This window comes from Balaenoptera musculus, chromosome 2, assembly GCF_009873245.2.
Source record: "Balaenoptera musculus isolate JJ_BM4_2016_0621 chromosome 2, mBalMus1.pri.v3, whole genome shotgun sequence".
Lineage (NCBI taxonomy): Eukaryota > Metazoa > Chordata > Mammalia > Artiodactyla > Balaenopteridae > Balaenoptera > Balaenoptera musculus.
The window spans coordinates 174,983,023-174,992,753 of NC_045786.1; positions in this window are offsets into that span (position 1 = coordinate 174,983,023).

Genomic DNA, 9,731 nt, shown 5'->3' on the forward strand with positions numbered 1-9,731 from the left:
AGCTTTATGCACTTCCTAGAATGTTCCCTGCACATGCCCACCCACCACCACAAGCAAATTGCAGAAGGCATCCACGGGGCTGCCTCGTGCCACCCTTCTACAGCCCCCTAACCTCTCTGCCCCCAAACCCGAACTTCTGACAGCTGCTAATCTGTCCTCCATCTCTAACTGCATTACCCCAAAGATGTTATACAAATGGGCTCACACAACAGGCAAACTTCAGAGATTGGCTCCTTTCACTGAGTACAATTCCCAGTGCATCAATAGTTTGTTCCTTTCTCTTGCTGAGTGTGAATGTATCAGTTTGTTTAAACATTCAACCACTGAAGGGTACAGGGGTTGTTCCTAACGGGGATATTACCAACAGAGCTGCTGTAAGCATTCATGGACAGGTGCATGAACATAGTTTTTATTTCTCTGATATAAATGCCAGAGAGTGCAAATTGTTGGGTCATGAGTGCATCCTTTTTTTATATATATAAATTTATTTATTTTTATTTATTTTTGGCTGTGTTGGGTCTTTGTTGCTGCGCACGGGCTTTTCTCTAGTTGCAGCGAGTGGGGGCTACTCTTCGTTGCGGTGCGCAGGCTTATCATTGCGGTGGCTTCTCTTGTTGCGGAGCATGGGCTCTAGGCGTGCGGGCTTCAGTAGTTGTGGCTCGTGGGCTCTAGAGGGCAGGCTTAGTAGTTGTGGCGCACGGGCTTAGTCGCTCTGCGGCATGTGGGATCTTCCCGGACCAGGGCTCGAACCCGTGTCCCCTGCGTTGGCAGGCAGATTCTTAACCACTGTGCCACCAGGGAAGCCCCATGAGTACATTCTTAGTTTTAAAAGAAACTGTCTCTAAAATGGATAAAATGGACCTCATCAAAATTTAAATCTTTTTTTCTGCAAAACCATGTTAAGAGAATAAGAAATATTACAGACCAGAAGAAAATATTGACAATCCACATATTTGACTAAGGACCTGTGTCTAGAATTTATAAAGAACTTTCAAACGAAACAGGAAAAAAAATAATAATCCAATTAGAAAATAGGCAAAAATGTGACATAAGTGGACATCTCATCAAAGAAGATATACAGATGGCAAATAAGCATATGAAAAGATGTTCAATATAATTAGTAATTAGGAAAATGAAAATTAAAACCATACCTATCAAAATGACTAAAATAAAAAATTTGATAACACCAAATGCTGCTGATGTTACAGCAAAACTGGATCACTCATACAGACATTGCTGATGGGAATATAAAACAGTACAGTCACTCTGGAAGTTTAGTAGTTTCTTTTAAAAGAAACTATTTTTTTTTACAAACGGTGCTGGGACAACAGTGTAGCCACTTGGAAAAAGATAAATTAGATCCATGCCTCACACCATACACAACATTAAACTCCAACCATACCAGTGCCAAAGGAACTAAGCGTGAATGCCATTAACTTTGACAGAGGGAAACAACTTCTAACTATTACTCAACATCCAAAGGCAATAAAAGAAAAGACTGGAGAATTTGACTAAACAAAAATTTTGCATAGAAAAAGCACTGTAAGCAAAGTCAAAAGATAACTGACAAACTAGGAAGAAGTATTTACAACACATATCATAGATAAAGGGTTAATATTCCTAATATATTAAATTCCCTGGTGGCGCAGTGGTTAAGAATCCGCCTGCCAATGGAGGGGACACGGGTTCAAGCCCTGGTCCGGGAAGATCCCACATGCCGCGGAGCAACTAAGCCCACGTGCCACAACTACTGAGCCTGTGCTCTAGAGCCCGCGAGCCACAACTACTGAGCCTGCGTGCTACAACTACTGAAGCCCACGCACCTAGATCCCGTGCTCTGCAACAAGAGAAGCTACCGCAATGAGAAGCCCGTGCACCACAACAAAGAGTAGCCCCTACTCGCCACAACTAGAGAAAGCCCACGTGCAGCAACGAACAGCCAAAAATAAAATAAACTGTTTTTTTAAAAAGTTCTTAACTATTGAAGGGGGAAGGAAAAACAAAAACCCACTAGACACAAATGGAGAAAAAACATGAACAGAAAATTCCCCCATAAGATGTAAAAATGGTCCTTAAACATATGAAATGATATTCAACCTCACACATAACTAAAGAATGCAAATTAAGACCCCAAGCCTCAGGGCTTCCCTGGTGGCGCAGTGGTTAAGAATCTGCCTGCCAATGCAGGGGACACGGGTTCGAGTCCTGGTCTGGGGGGATCTCACATGCCGCGGAGCAACTGGGCCCATGGGCCACAGGTACTGAGCCTGCGCGTCTGGAGCCTGTGCTCCACAACAAGAGAGGCCGCAATAGTGAGAGGCCCGCACACCGCGATGAAGAGTGGTCCCCGCTTGCCGCAGCTGGAGGGGGCCCTGGCGCAGAAGCGAAGACCCAGAGCAGCCAAAAATAAATAAATAAATAAATTTAAAAATTAAAAAAAAAAAAACCCCAAGCCTCAAAAAGGAATGAAATTCTGACACAGGCTACAACATGGGTGAACCTTGAAGATATCATACTGAGTGAAATAAACCAGTCACCAAAGGACAATTCTGCATGATTCCACTCATAGGAGGTCCCTAGATAATCAGATTCAGGGACAGAAAGTAGGATGGTGGGTGCCAGGGGCTGGGGGAAGGGATGGAGAGAGAGTGTTTAATGGGGACAGAGTTTCTGTCTGGGGAGTTGAAAAGTTCTGGAGATGATGGTGGGGATGGTTGTACAACAATGTGAGTGTAGTCAATGCCACAGAACTGTACGCTTAAAAGTGGTCACAGTTGTAAATGTTTATTTTACCACAATAAGAAAAAACCGACACTGGGGTACAATTTCACACTGATGGAACCAGAAAGGATGACAACTCATTCTGCCAGTGAGGCTGTGGAGAAGGAGGCCCCCTGATACATGCTGATGAGAATGCAAACTGGAACAAACGCTTTGGAGAGGATTAGGCGGTGTCTCACAGAACGATACATGCTCTTACCTTGTGACCCAGCCATCCACTTTTAGGGACGCACCCTGTAAACCAAGGGCCCAGGGTTATCTACTGCGGCCTTGTTTGTAGTTGCAAAATGTCAGAAGCAGCCTCTATACCCACATGCAGGCACAGAAGAGCTGCTGAATAAACCATGATGCACTCACACAATGAAGGGCTGGGCAGCTTCAAAAGGAATGGCGCTCACGGCTGCGATGTCCTCCAGTCAGAGAACACAAAGCAAGAGCATCAAAGGGAAGAGGCACACGGGGTGACGTCTGAGGAGACCAGGCTCCCAAGAGTCCGCTCCCAGTGGAGTCACACAGGACACACTTAATTCTTCCAGCAGCTGATCGTGACATGAGTGAAATGTCTGCCAGGGAAGCTCATCAGAGCCCCAGGGCCTGGGGTTTTATTGGGAGCTGCTCATGTGGGCAGCCTCTACCCATCTGTGGTTCAACATAAACCATACTGTTTGCACAAACAATTTTTCTAGAAGTGGCAGGAACTCTCCCGAAATCCAAGTTCCCAGAGGTCAGCCAAGGGTCATTCTTGCAAGCAGGACTTTCTAAGGAGAGCAGTCTCAGCCCCTCTGTGTGAACTCTTTTCTGCACAGATAGTGGCTGAGAAGTTTCCAGAATTGATGAAAGATGGATTCTCAGATCCATGACTCAATAGTTCTAGGCAGAATTTTTAAATTAATTATACACCTAATTATATCACGGTATAACTGCAGAACATCATGATAAAGAAAATATATTAAAAGCAAACAGAGAGGAAAGGAGATGTATTATAGTTTGCTAGGGCTGTCATAAAAAAAAATATCACAAACTAGGTGGCTTAAAAAAACAGAAACTTAGAGGGGTGGGATAGGGAGGGTGGGAGGGAGATGCAAGAGGGAGGAGATATGGGGATATATGTATATGTATAGCTGATTCACTTTGTTATAAAGCAGAAATGAACACACCGTTGTAAAGCAATTATACTCCAATAAAGATGTTTAAAAAAAAAACAAATTTATTTTCTCACAATCCTGGAGGCTGGAAGTCCCAGAACAAGGTGTCTCAGGTATGGTTTTTCCTGAGGCCTCTCTCCTTGGCTTGAAGGTGACTGCCTTCTTGCTGTGTCCCCACACGTGCACACACACACACGCCTGGTATCTCTTCCTTTTCTTTTCAGGATGCCAGTCATGTTGGATTAGGGCCCCATCCTAATGGGCTCATTTTAACTTTGTCACCTCTTTAAAGACCTTATCTGCAGATACGGTTACAATCTGAGGTCCTGGGGATTGGGGCTTCAATACATGAATGGCAGCGGGGGGGGGGGGCGGACACAGCTCAGTTCCTAACAACAGATAACCTACAACAAAGCCATAATTAAACTGACAACATTATTTCTCAACAGCAGCAACAGCAGCCAGAAGAAAGCCAGAAAATGTCTTGACAATGCTGAGAGAAGATATCTGTCAACTTAGAATTTTATACCCAGCTAGATTACCAGTCAGGATTGGGAACCATATAGATAAACTTTTCAACAAACAAAAATTTAACATCCGCATTCCCTCACTGAAAAAACTATTAAAGGATATTCGTCAAAGAAAAAAAAAAAAAACAGAAGGAGTGAGATTTAAGAAACAATGATGGGGGGAAAAGATAAAATATGTAAACAAATCTGAACAAGATTAATTATTATTAAATAATAACAATGGCAGATTTTGTGATATAAAAATAAGATGAAGCTAAAATAGTTCAGAATAACATGTAAAACAGAATCATATGATAGGAATTGAAACATCCTAAGGTCCTTTTAATGTTCTAGTGGATTGTAGAGATTTGGATTGAATTTAGACTTTGTTAAGCCAAGTGTACATGTTTTTATAAATAGAATCTAAATAGAATCTAAAAAGTCCACACCATGTCAGGGAAGAAAAAATAATAAAGAAAAATTAATCCAGTAGAAAGCAGAAAAAGAGAGGGAAAGAACAAAGAAAAATCACAGATAAATGGAAATCACAAAATAAAATTATAGAAATAAATCCAAATATGACAATAAGTATAAATGAACTGAATTTGCAAGTTAAAATGGAGATGTGACTAAATCAAATCCAGCTCGATACTGTCATAAGAGAAACTCATAAAATATAAGAACACAGAAAGTTTTCACTGCAAAAAGGAAGAAACAAATAAATATAGCAAATACACCTTTTATCCTTAAAGTTTATAGAGCTACATTAATATCAGACAAAGCAGATTTTAAGGGAAAAAAATCATCAGTAATGATTTTAAAAATTACTATAGAATGGTGAACATAGACTCAAATATGTATAAATCAAAAATTTACAGTAGTACAATGGAAAATTGACAATTAGAGTAGGAGATTTTAATATAACTCCCCAGTAACTAAAAATAATAAAAACGAGTAAGAATAGGAAAGAAGTGACAAGCACAATTAAGCAGCATAATCTAATGAGGTGCAGCCAAAGCAATAATTAAGGGAAAATTTGTAACCTAAAATTGCAAATATTATAATAGAATAAATAATACAAATTCATGAGTTAAGAATCCAATTCAAGAAGTAGAAAAATAATAGAATAAACTGAAGAAAGTAGACGAAAGGAAACCACAAAAGCAGGAACAGAAATCAATAGAACAGAGAACAATGAATCAATAAAGAGAAACAACAAACCAAACGCTGGATTTACACAAAGGTGCACAAAACAAATGGCCTTTCCCCCACTTCGCCCCACAAGTTTTGATAAGTAATTACTGTTGAGATCTAAACATGTTCCCATTTCCCTTATGAGCTCCTCTTTGAAGCTGGATTATTTAGAAGTGTTTTTTCATTTCGAAACTGTGGGTTTTGCTAATACCCTTTGCTATTGATTTCTAAGTTGACTGTTTGAGCAGAGAATGTGGCCTGCAGGACCCACTTGTTGGTATTTTTGAAATGTGGCCAATTTTTGTAAATCTTCCACCCTTAAGAAGGATGACCTCTGATTAGTGCAGTTGCCCACGTACGTTCACGCGATTACACGACGGAATTGTGTTTTTACATCTTTCCTATCCTTATGCATTTTTATAATTATCAGTTCGTGTGACTATTGAGCATTTGAAATATCACCAACGGGTCTGAGAAACTGAATTTTAAATTTTATTTAATGACAATTAGTTTAAATTTAAATAGTACATGCGGCTCTCGGCTACCTCACTGTAGTGTTGGCATAAAGGTAGGCTTGCTTCACAAATGGCACTGGGGGACTTCCCTGGCAGTCCAGTGGTTAGGACTCAGTGCTTCCACTGCAGGGGGCACGGGTTCGATCCCTGGTCGGGGAACTAAGATCCCCCGTGCCGTGTGGCACAGCCAAAAAATAAAAATAAAACAAATGGCACCAGGAACATTGACGTTCCACACAGAAAGGATACAATTCAGTGTCTGTCTTACACTACATACACACTGAATTCCAGGGGGATTAAAATCCGACCGAAATGTGAAAAGGCAAACCATAAAACTTTTAGAGGAAGACAGAGAGAGTATGCTTAGGATACTGGTGAAGCAAATGATTTGTTAAACAAGGCAGAACATAAACAGACAATAAGGAACATAATAATAAGTTTGTCCAGCTTGAATGTGAAACTCTGAATGCCAAAAGCATTCCACAAACAGAGTGAAAAGCAAACACAGACTTGGAGAAAACTGTTGCCATGCATGTGAGTAATGAATTATTAGAACCCAGAAGATATAAACAACTCCTATAAACACTGATTTGAAAAGGAAAAAGACGTATAACTCAGTTGAAAAGGGAGCCGAGGATATGGTCAAGGGGGGCACTGGGTCTCTGGCATCTTTTATCCCTGCATGTGGCCTCCTACTTGGGCAGCGGACACTGACTTTACCGGAACCCCAGCCTTGGCTCTCACCCCATCAGCGTGGCCAGCCGTGCACCTGCTGTCACTCTCCCATCACTGAAGTCCTCCATCTGGTTTTTAACAAATTCAGCCCAATCCATTTTCCCTCCCAGTGGCATTGATTAAACACCTGTATGAGAGAACATCCATGTGCCATCCGGGGAAAAATCACTGCTGTTGGTTGTCCGTTGGGCTCTGTGGGCGGCAGGGTGGCTGCAGACCCAGCTATCTGCCTGCTGACCAAGACCCCAGCCCCAGGCCACCCCCAGCCCTAGGTCTCCACAGCAGGCCAGGCGGTGGAGACAGATGAGCAGGCCAGCTCAGAGACCACCCACGGAGGACCGGGGCCATGTCCACCCAGGGCCACGTGAATGTGAGCAGCTGGGCCCTGCAGGCGGGCAGAACCCTCCCTACATCTCTGTCCCACACAATCCCGCCGGTCCTGACCAGGACCCTGGGTTCTCTCCAGCCCCACCCAGGACCTTGACTGAGCCGCTGACCATGGACAAAGGTAGCATCAGTGGACCAAGCCCTGCATCATTGGGCCAAGGCAGCATCCTTAGGACCTCATTTAACCTTAATTATTTTATGTCTCCACATACAGCCACCCTGGGGACTTCCCTGGTGGCGCAGTGGGTAAAACTCTGCGCTCCCAATGCAGGGGTCTTGGAGTCGATCCCTGGTCAGGGAACTAGATCCCACACGCCGCAACTAAGACCCGGCTCAGCCAAAATAAATAAATAAATAAATAAATAAATATTTTTTAAAAATACAGCCACACGGGGGGTTAGGCTTCAAACAGGAACTTGGGGGGACACAGTTCAGTCCCAGCAGCCTGTCTCCCAGTGCCTCTGTGTGGCGCCAGCCTGGCCCCGGAGGTGGCGCTCGGCCACCCAGCACCCGTTGGCCGGGGAGCAGGGCAAGGCACGTCCCGCCTGCTGAGCAGACCCACCAGGGCCAGCTTGCAGCCCCAAGGGAGCCCGACACACCGCCTGCAGCAGCTCGGGATTCGAGCCCGAGATCAGCTGGGAGGGCATGGGGAGGAGGGGTGCCGGACACTTCTGAGCTGGGCTTCTCCCCCAGGGGCACCGACGGCCGAGGCAGCAGGTCCCAGGTCCACATGGGCTGGGTGGGAGGAGAACTGAGCCCACGCCTGCCACTCACGCCCTTGTGGAGGCCCCACCCCAGTGTCTCCCCCGCCCACCCGACGGCCTAGACGCAGATATTTCACACGGTGCTTTGAATTTAATGGTTCACACGGGCTCCTCTCTGAGCTACTGCCTTTAATTTACGACTAAATTAATGCTATCTGCACACGAGCGCACTTCAGATGCCCGCGAGGAGTGATGGCGGCGGGAAAGCGCCCGTCGTTCGGAGCCCGCATCTCCAGCCGCGTCCATCCGTCTTTCCCGCTGACCTTTATTCCCAGCCCGGCTGCCGGCCTGAAGCTCCCGGAAGATCGCCGGCCGCCGGTGGTTTTATGGCCCACTAATCTGCTCGAGTCCGGGATTAATTGGGCTTCGTAACTTTTATATGCAAATCAATAAAAAGCCTTTGCTATCTCATTTAAATCAGTGAATAATGAACCAGGCTGGCCCCAACGCTGATTTTCAGCAAACCCCTGGAGTGAGGGGGTGGCGCTAGGGGTCAGCTCTGGCCAGAAGAGCCCCCCAGAGCAACCAGCGGGCAGCGTCACCCAGGGCTAGCCGTGTGGCCTGTCCTCACGCCCGCCCTGGCAATGGGCAGCAGCTCTGCTGGGCCCGGGGGCCTGGGAACTGACCAGTCTAGTGGTCCAAGGGATTCTGCCTCCTTGCCCGCACAGCCAGCTGCCACGTAGGACTACCCTTGTCTGGGATGTGGTCTGAACAATGACCTGAGCTGCGCCGTTACGACCCCTGACCTTGACCCCGAAACGCCCCTCCCTCTCTCAGAGAAGCAGCACTGGACGGGTCCACGGGTGACAGGTCCCTGAGTAAAGAGGAGGCAGTGGCAGAGGGCCTGTCCAGAGAGGCAAGGACACTGAGAGGCCCATGGAGTGCCGCCACCCTCCCCCTCCCTCCCCGCACTGCTCGATCCCTCCGTCCTCCCGCCCCTCCCCCAGCCCTCGCTCCCCCGATTTCCGTTCCCATACCCAGCTGCCCCTGACGCCCACCATGTGCTGGGCCCCTTGCAGAGCACAGGGACACCCAGGCAGCCCCAGGCACCGGTGGTCCAGTTCAGGGCGGCCAGCTGCTCTGCACGCCTGGGCTTCCACCAGGCACTTCCTGCCATCCTGCTGGTGGGGCTCAGGGCCCCGGGTGCCAGGCCTGCGATGCACGGGGCTCCCTCACCGCCCCTGACCCAACGAGGACTCACAGGTGGGGCAGCCTTTCCAGGACTTTCCACGTTCCCTCCCCTCCCACCCTGGGCACAGGGTCTAGTATTTTCCTGCTTTGCAGGTGAGACTTGGAGACTTTGCAGGTAGAAAACTGATGGCAACCTGCGGGAGGCTCCCAGGCCTCAGAGCCCAGAGCCCACACTGCACACAGCCTAGGAAGGAGGGAGGCCAGGGTGAGGGCTGTGCGCTGGGGGAGACCAGGGTTCCCAGCTGGGGGGTGAGGGCTGTGCCCTAGAGGAGACCGGGTCCCCTGGCTGGGGGGTGAGGGCTGTGCCCTGGGGGAGACCGGGTCCCCTGGCTGGGGGGTGAGGGCTGTGCCCTGGGGGAGACTGGGTCCCCAGGCTGGGGGGTGAGGGTTGTGCCCTAGGGAAGACTGGGGCTCCCAGGCTGGGGGGTGAGGGCTGTGCCCTGGGGGAGACCAGGGCCCCCAGGCTGGGGGGTGAGGGCTGTGCCCTAGGGGAGACCGGGGCCCCCAGCT